Raw genomic sequence first — 9855 nt, forward strand, 5'->3', positions numbered from 1 at the left:
ATGTTTGCTCAGGCTTCTTTTCTGCAAAGAGGTGGAGGAAGGCTCCCGAAGCTCCAGCCTATAGACACTCCATATGGGGCTTGTTTGCTCATGGCTGGCCCCGGTTAATCACTTTCAGGTGGAGCTGAAGTAGACGGAGCATGGCCGAAGAGATTCGGGGGAGAGCTTGGGCCACCAACCCCCCCCCCCCCCCACACCCACCCAATCGAGGTGCTGCTGAGGTGACAGAGCGCGGAGCGTGTACCCTGTGAATTAGCTCACCTCGAGCCCATTACCTTAACAAACACAGCCGGCCCCTCCAATCAGCCTACTGCTGGGAGGACAGGCGGCCCCCGTAAATCCTTCTTTACAGCTGCGGTCGTGCCATTGTGTGCGTCTTCGGGAGGAAATCCATTGAGTGAGAGAAACAAGAAGTTAACAAGGCCTGGAAAACGGAACAATATCCCGACCAAGTGTCCAGCAACATTTCTACGATGGTAACTCCGAAAGTGACAGGGACATGATTTATATCTTATTTGGCGTGTTAAATGTGCCACTTTAAAAGCTAATCACAACATGGTAGTTGGGAAAATGAAAATTCCCGTTTGCCACCAGTCACTTTAGTGGTTGTATTTCGTGCCTCATCTACGAGAACAAATACAAGAACAGTATTCAAATCAGTAAAATGAATACTGCACTGCCACACTTTCTTTTTGGCAATTTCTTAACCATCCGCAGAGTTATTTCTCTAATACAAGAGTCTATAAAAAAGTCCTCATAAAAATGGTAATAGTCAGGTTTGATTGCCAGAGAACTACCAGTGCAACATGTTTGTGATTGCAGTTTGTAATCCGGCACCATGTTGTCCCGGAAAAGACATTGTCTTAAAAAGGTTCAAAGTGTAATGTGAGAAACAACGTGAGGTTGATTCTTCCTGAAATCTTGAGACAAGTGATGTACTTTTCAGTCACTTGAAAATTAATTAAAACACAACATTGTCTACAAGGAGAGGAATTGGCCCGCTCTGCCTCAGCCAAAGAACTGACTGGTTTTGGCTGCTGTCCCTGAGCCAAGCAAGCGTATGCGTTCCCGTGTGTGCGTGTGCGCGCGCGTGTACGTGTCTGTTTGTGAGTGTTATTGTGCAATTGTTTGGCATTTTCTGCCATCGGATGCCACAAGAATCTGGCCAGCTCGCAGGAGTCTGCTTTTGGCTGCCTTGACGCCTGCTGCTTGACACTCCTGACAGATTTATCTCCCCTCTTGTAAAACAGCGTGCAACTTGTTCTCTCCGCTCAGGAAGATTTGCGGGGGATTCCGTTTGCTTAGAAACACAGAAAACACACGCACGTTGTAATAACATTGTTTAACCCACTGAGAAATTCCAGTTAGATTTGACCTCTCCGTCAATTGACTCGGGTTAGTTTCAATCTTTGAAATGCAGTGGATAGTTTTAAAATGAGTCTTTAATTGAGCTCTGTTTTGATATATTCAATCAAACTTTATTTATATAGCACTTTTCATCCCTCGGAATGCAACTCAAAGTGCCGTACAATGCTTTAAAGCATTTAAAAAAAATACATAGATGTAGCTATAGATATAGATTGTCTGCAGATATATTCAAATTCTTGGTTGTTCATATTTTTGGTGCTGCCAATTGATTGCTTGGCCACTTGTTGCTTAATCAGAACTGCCCTCAAGCCAGCGCAGGGGTCGGGATGTCATATTGATGTTGAATTAAGATCAGCTGCCCATTGGGTTGCAGACGAGCAGGAGGATTTAAAATGTCGAGAAGCCGGTCTAGAACATCTGATCTCACTTCCGAGTTCCTGCCGGTACATGTGCAGCAACATTCTTGACCAACAAGAAAGTCTTTTGAGACTTGCTGCTGTAGCGTGTCAAGGGAGAACGGCGACAATATATTATAGAAATGATGAAATCACGGAAAAACTAAAAGTAGAGTCCCTCTGTGGGGTTTTCTTGCCTAGCTTATTAAATATATGCAGTTGATTTGATTGAAATGCCAAAACCCTCCAAAAAGTGCATTTCATTGCTTGAGGGAATGACATTTTGGAGCTGTGACTCATTCTGGCTGCTTAAACGCTTAATTTGTCCCAAATTTATCTGCAGTTCACTGGAGATAGTCAAATTAGCCAACTTTGAATTAATTACACGTCTTATTTTGGTTCAATATCTGTGCCAGCACCCAGTAAATGACTCCGGTGTCTCCAAGCGGGCATACTTTTCATTTTCGTCTTCCTCCCTCATCCCCTGTTTTGCTCCCTCTCTCAGACCGCCTGTGTCGTCTGCGTGCGGCGCACGGAGAAACAGATGGCACGGGCGAGGATGGCCGCCAGACGGAAGGCGGGAAAGTGAGAGAGGCAGAAAATGGCAAGGTAGGGAAACGGGAAACCACAAGCAGAGGGTTGGGATGAACACAGCAGATGTGGAACACAAATGGCCTTGTGGAGTTTGCAACTCGGGCTTGGCGCGGCTCGTTTAAACTCCAGAATTGTTCTTGTTATGCACATCAGAGGCTAAGCAATGCCCCTGATGAGCTACCCTGGGCATCTTATAGTGCTCATTAGCAGCCTGATTAAAACATGATTATGTATGTAAACAATGTTGTTATTTCCCACTTTGCTACAACCTTCGCACCAAGTTCACATCAACTATGTTTGAATCTCTCGCTGACAGTGTACAAGCAAGAGATAAACCCCCAAGGCCAAATAGTGAGACATGAGTGACCTTATCCTGAGCGCAATCTCTGCCTCCAACCGCCCCACCCACCTCCCCTCTCCCCATCTCTTCACAAACAGAAACACCTCAGAATCCTGTCAAGCTCTATCCGACCCTTTTCAAATAAACACTGACAGCAGCGTCATTTCTATATCAATAATTAATTCGAATTTATAACGATTACAGCCCTACCCCACTTTCTCCCTTTCATAATTTTGCTGCTGTAAATTTCTCCATGGTGAGAAAAATAAAGCATTTTCTTAATCTGATTTTATCTTAAATGATGTTCACAAACTGTATCACGATCATTTTACCCTCTCTTGCAAACAATGAGGGGCTACAATGTCCTCCTTTTTATCAGCATCAGCGAATTTCATCTAATCGTGGCTTCTGGTGTTTATTTTTCCAATTGCCAGACTGTTCATATGAGCAAAGTGGGTATTAGTCCAAATATATGTCAATGGATGGAACTTGTCTTCTTGCTGCTCATGGATTGGTCAACGGGGGATTGAGACTTGAGAGATGAAAGCGCTATCCTAACACTATTCTCCATCTCAGAACATGACAGGGTCACCAGTCCATCAAAAAACAATAATTGGATCAATCAAGGTCAACATCTCCCTCAAATAAGGTTAGCAGGCTTGACTGAGCTCCCAATTGCATCAGGCAAGCAAAGCTCAGTGTTCCAAATGCTTCGGCTCTCCAGTCACTGATGTTATCTCACCTCGTAGGGACGGAGTACGTCTTTATCAGCCACGGACACCATTTAGATCGGCATCTCCTCACAATGCAAGAGTGGTGAGCAGACTGTCGAAGTAATTGTGCGTACGCGAATGACCATTTCATCAAGTGAGTTTTCTCAATGAGATTCTATCAGCTGTATCGAACATTCTGAAGATCGAAAAGCACGGTTATGATTGACATGGCCACAGGCTTATTATTATTATTATTAATACAGGATGTTCAATGCCACTTTTTTCAGACCAACACCCATAAGAGTACAGTATCCGCCCTTTGAGTACTCACTGATACCGAGTACCGATACCTCTAGCCATATACATATTTCAGATCTCATTTAACACACTGACAAAACAAAAAAATCTGACGCAGATGAGGATTTGTACACGCATCACAGTATAGTGCTTACCCGTGCTAAGGAGGACTTACTCATTGTCCAATTTTTTTTCTCCTTAAGTATCTGTGGCTGATATCAGCAGCCTCTACGATATCTTAAAGTAAGGACAGTATTGGCCCAATAGCTGATAATCGTCCATCGCAAATAATTGTAATAAGAATAATAATCAATAAATTTTCCATCCCAGTAAAGAGTATCTTTTAGAAGAAGGAATACATTGCGTCATGTAGTGAGGTCCGGCCTCGTGACATGCACATTATAGTAGCTAATGCAGTTCCCGGGAGCCCGGACGCTGACTTGAATGACATTCAAACTTGAATGAAGCATCGTGGGTTGAGAAGAGGGGCCACTGGAATGGAAGGAAAGAACCTCCCCTGAGCTATGCCCTATGATGTGTGATTGACAAGCTACACGCTAAGCTCACCTGAGCCCCTAACCTCTCTTTTTACATCTCCCTGTCGCGATCCTCTTCTTTTCTTCCCCCGGATATCTCTGGGAGAGGGAAACCTGAGGAGGGCCACAGTGGGGTGGAATGGCTTCGGGCGGCGACCCGCTCTAAGGGGGTCACGGGGAAACAAAGGCCATTCAGGTGAAGTGCTCTGAGCTGAGCTGAGACAGACAGGCTCCCAGCACAGATAGCATGAGACTAATGTACTCACGTTTGCACTGTCAACGCCGACAGACTTGGTCGCAGTGAGCGCGCACGGTGGTGTGTGAGGGGATTTCAGTGAAAGAAAAAGAGAAACAGAGTGACAGGTGAGTAAACACAATGCTCTCGAAAGCCCCCCTGAACATTCCTGAAATGTCGAGGCCAGTGTCACAAATATTCCACACAAAAGTTGCAAATCCTCTTTACGGAGGCTAATCTAGACCCAATGTAAGACCTTACAAACCACGCACAAGTACTTGAGGAGCTCTTGCCTCACTGGCTCACTGCGAAACGCATTCACAATCCGCCGAGGCGGCGGAGGAGGAATCAATACGCGTGTTTGGTGCACGTCTCTTCACCAAAGTGGGGCAGACGGAATGGAATGCTGATGAGTGACTGAGACCCCCATGTTAATTAGAAGAGCGGGAGGAACATTTCCACCTCTCTGTCTTATCTCATCTATAGAACTGGTCCATTCTTGTTTGGGAAGTAGAACGTAGAAAGGCTGCATTGACACTGCAGCTCCAAGTGCCCTTTATATGGTTTTTTTTCCTTTTTGTACGATATTTGGTGTAAATGTTTGTACCTTTCAAGTGCCGTATACCCAAAAGTCACGTTAATAACCATACATAAATGTGTCAAAAGTGTCAACTCTGCGCAGCAACAACATAGGTGTGATCAATGCTCCTGCATTTAAAGTAGCCTCGGAAACTCACCCGCAAAACAGAACTATAAAGATGATGTCAACATTGTTGTTCATAATAGTGTTCAAGAATCTGTTACGTTTATTCATATAAATGAATTTCAAGCCAATCAGGATCAGAAAATAACCCAAGCTTTTTGAAGATGATGCCATCTGCTGCATCCGGTGGTGTACTGTCCCACTTATCCCAAATGCGCACAGTGTCAGAGGCAGAGATTTTCTTCAATGCAAATGTAAATCCAGCTGGCTGAAAAAAAAAAGGGGAAGCCTCCTTGTCCATGGGTTTTTATTAATGACCACGTAGTCTCTGAGGACAGCCGAAGCGATGACAGTTTGGCAATTATTCCCCCTTTAGCCGACTGTGCTGAATTGAAATGACAAAAAAAAAGAGAGAGAGAAAAATCGTTTCAAATTTCAGTGTGTGTGCGTGCGTATAAGGTGGATAAAATGCATGAGAGAAAGCCCTCCACCGACAGTGGCGGCTCATCACCAGTTGGCTCGGAGCTGTAACCTTCAGCTCCCCAGTGGAACGGACGCGGGAGCTGACTGTCCCATCTTTTGTAGTCACCTCGGGCAGCTTCCATATTGTAGATTTCCGACAAAGACGCAGCGTAAAAATGTTAAACCGGATCTTTTAATCTGTTTCTGACCACCTCGACTCGATGGCAACATCACCCCACTCCAGTCTTCTCCCTCCCCCCTCATCCATCTTTCCGTCTCCTCATTTCTTTCTCCAAGCGGGGTGCAACTCATGTGTGTGTCATTCTTCTGCCTTTTGTATCTGTAGGTTGTTTTTTTTTTGCTATTGAATGCTGCTTTCTCACCATCCCCTCACCTCCCTTCCTCTCTTTCTCCCCTCGCCTTGCTCGCACACTCAATCGTCCGTCATTCACTCTAGGGCCTAATTATGAGATGGCTTCGAATAAACACATGTATTTTTTCTCCCCCACCCTGAAAAGCTGTGGTATATAAGGGTGTGTGTGCGCGCTCCGTTTTGCTCCACAGCGGGCTGAATTCGACACTCAAGGAGGTTTTTGGGGACCTCCGCAAAATGGAAAGACGGGAGATTTCCTGGGCGCAGTAATTGTGTCTCATTAATACTCACTGTAATGCTGGGTTGCTAAACAGGCTGTGCAATTAGGGCTCTGAGCCTTCAATAGGCCGGCTAATCAGGGGACAAAAGCTGCAGCTCAGAGGCCATTAGGCCTGGAGGAAGTGCTCTCCTCGTAAAATAGTGGCCTGTGATGCCTTCATCTACTACCAATCTGGGTGGGGCAGGTAGTCGGGAGGAGGGGGTGGGGTGGAGCTGATTATCGGGGGGGGGGGGGGGGTCCACGACACCTGGGATAATTCATTAGGACATGCAAGTAATACGATCTTTAGACAAACGTTGCGCCCTGCTTGTGAACCACCAGTAGTCCATGCAGTAGAGTGCACCATTTCGTGTGTGTTATTATTACTATTGGGTAACCCATCAAAATGGGCTGCACTACCTTTTGGTTTCCAGCTGTTGAGAGGACAAACTGCAGAAGACGGCTAGTAGCGGAGCGCTGCCCGCTACTGGTTGACTGAGAATTATGACTTCAACGTGAAAACAGGGAATGGAATGCGAATGAAACTACTTATTATGTGTTATGATCATTATCCATGTTAACGTTCCGTGCCAAACCCATCGGTCGGTGGAAATTTCTCTTTGGAACATCCTGTCTGGTGCCTTTTGGAGCAGTCAATTGTAATTGAAACTACTTCCCCCTTTCTGTCCGTACTCCCAATTATCGGCTCAGGCGTTGGGAAGACATTTTTAACCATCTGCGAAGGGTGAAAGGACTGAAGAATAGAATATACCAACATTATCTACAGTATGCTCTGGCCCACTTTTCTCCCACCTACAATCTCTCTCTGCAGCCTTATCTTTCATCCTTAATCTCATCATCATCCGCCAGCCTAGACAAGGGGAACAAATGACCTCTCCTGGCCATTAAAATTAAGCATTGAATCAATGACATGTAATTAGCCTGTCTTTTATGAGGGGGAGAAGCTGAAATCTTTCTCCCTGACAGGAAGAGAGAGAAATAAGATGACCGCTGTAGTCATCGGAACAAGACCAAAAAAATGGTTGGGGGGAAATCTTATGAATTGCAACTTGGAAAAAATCCTATTTATGATCATAAAAAGACCACTGAGCTTGGTCCCTTCTCGTTCAACCAACCTTTATTCCCACAAGCAGCGGTACATCTTGTCATAGCGAAAAACATTGTCAGGGAGGTCTTTATTTTGCCTATGATTGTGGTTCTAGAATTTCCTAATATTTTTACTGTTCAAGCAATGCCAACCAAAACGTCAATGGGGAATTTGTAATACATCAACTGTAATGGATATTTTAAAACCGTGCAGCTCCGTCGAACGTTGTGGCAAATGAGCGCGTCTTATGCTCGCGCTATTTGCCGTGGTTCTCCACAATTCAACACGGAGCAGTGAAGAAAGCTGAGAAAAAAATATATACAGGTATATATTTATATATTTTGGGGGAGACGTCTACACGCGTCCATCCAATTTCAGCGACAATTCCCTCATCCCTTTTGTGACTAGCACAAAAAAACACTTAGACTGCTTGTTAGCCAAATACACATTTGACTGCAGCACAGCGGCAGTTTGACAAGCTGTTTACGCTAAGCTGAGTAAATCAAATTCGGAGTTTGCCTTGCCTCCACAGTAATCCCATTTTGTTTACTGCTCAGACTAAGTACATTAGCAGCTGCAAGGTCTGTCTGTATTTACTCTATTTACCTTCACGGAACGGGTTTAAAACCACACTGGGACCAATGTTGCGGATTGAGGCTAACCAGCTGTATATTTATGAAGAACTCATTTTCTAATCTGACATAAAGGGAGGCATCCAGAGGCTGCAAAACTCTAATCACAATTGAAAAACTGAGAGAGGATGTCATTTTTGCTGAACTCAATAATGATATTAGCTGCTTTAAAACTGTAATTTATTCTCTGGCTTCTCTGGGGTGTATGACATGACAGGAGGGCAAATAGCAACCTCCCCTTCTTTGGAAGCACAACAACAAAGGAGTGGGCTCGCTCAGTCCAGAGGACATATCACAACGGTCTTTTCAGGATGTGACATTTGGGAGGTCAAAAATCATCCTGTTTCCATGCATCCGTGATCTTGCATCTCACGGCCATTTAGAATGAATGGAGTCGGTATCAGATCTCACCTGGAGTGTTTACGGTTCCAGGCACTGACCACGGTGCAGGTTCCCATAACCTACAACCTCCAGAGCCCATGAGGTAGCTCCCTGACGAATGAATACGAACCTCCTCTGTTGGACATTTTGGAAGTCGGGGTTCCTGATGCCTAAAGAGCATGATTGTAGACCCGCTCAATAAGTTAAGTGCCTTGAGATACATTAACTCTTAAACAAATAAAATTGCATTGAATTTCTCTAAATTAGACAAGAATTGAATCTAGTCGTTTAGTTCTCACCTCTATGATTGCTTGCTCTGTGCAAATATATAATTAGCAGCAGTCAGTGTGATGGCAGACGCGACCCATTGTCTTGTTAATGCCCTTGCCCAGTGTGAGTAAATTAGTTGGCACATTTCACATATCGAGCCGAAGACACACTTAACAAAGTATATTGCGGCAGCCTGCAAAATTCCCCGAGAAGCACTCCGTTTTTTTTTTAAATTCGGATACTCTATTAAAAAAAAGAAACAAAAATAAACCATACACATATAAAATATGTATTGAAGCGCTTTAATTGTGTTTTCCACAAATGACATTTGAAGTGCTGCATTGCTAACATGTCCTTTTGGAGTCACATTAACTACCGTTGTCTTTTCACACGCAGTACACATTGACGGGTTGTTTTAAAGTTTGGAAAGAAGCAGTTTTTTTTTTGTGGGTCAACACTGTTCTAAACACGTGTTTTGATGAAGGTGGTGTTGTATGAATGTATCCTGAGGCTCTATGGCAACGGGGCAAAAGGACAGTAAAGGGTTAAAAAGGTGGCTAACCTACTGGCCTGGCATGCATAGTTCAGCATTTTCAGTCACTTTTGCAGTTCTGTGTGAACTGGACCCGCCCCATCCATATTGACACTCTAAACTAAGCCTTTGGAAATTGCATTTAAAAAAAAAACAGTGCAGCTTTAACTCGCTTGCCATTATCATACAGCATGGATGGAAGTCTTATCCATGCATGGATTTTGAGGAAAAGATTGTATTAAAATCTTTGCTTCAACCGTCCTAAAAGTGGTGAGTCTGTTTTTGAGTAGCCTGGTTTAGGTGCATTGCAGTTCGCATTTCTCTCCCGCAGTCACATTTTTCTGGGTTTGAGTCTGGACTCAGTCCCTCTTGTAATGATGTTAACGTGTCTGCTGTTTAATTGAAGGCTCTAAATTGTACAAAGAAGGTGGAAGTGTGAATGTTTGCCTGTGGTTGACTGGCGGGCAATGCAGACGTATGCTGCATCTCGCTCAAAGTCCATTGGGATAGTCTCCAGCTCAACCGCGATCCTAATGAAGAGTGAAAGCGCTGGAGATGGATGACCTAAAAAGTCGATACGCACTTCCAAAGTTACACATCAAATAAATAAATAAACCATGGACAGAATACAAAACCTTTTAAAACAGATTCTCTTCT

Source organism: Hippocampus guttulatus, chromosome 21 (assembly GCF_054856545.1).
Source record: "Hippocampus guttulatus isolate MCC_2025c chromosome 21, RoL_Hgut_1.0, whole genome shotgun sequence".
Classification (NCBI taxonomy): Eukaryota; Metazoa; Chordata; class Actinopteri; order Syngnathiformes; family Syngnathidae; genus Hippocampus; species Hippocampus guttulatus.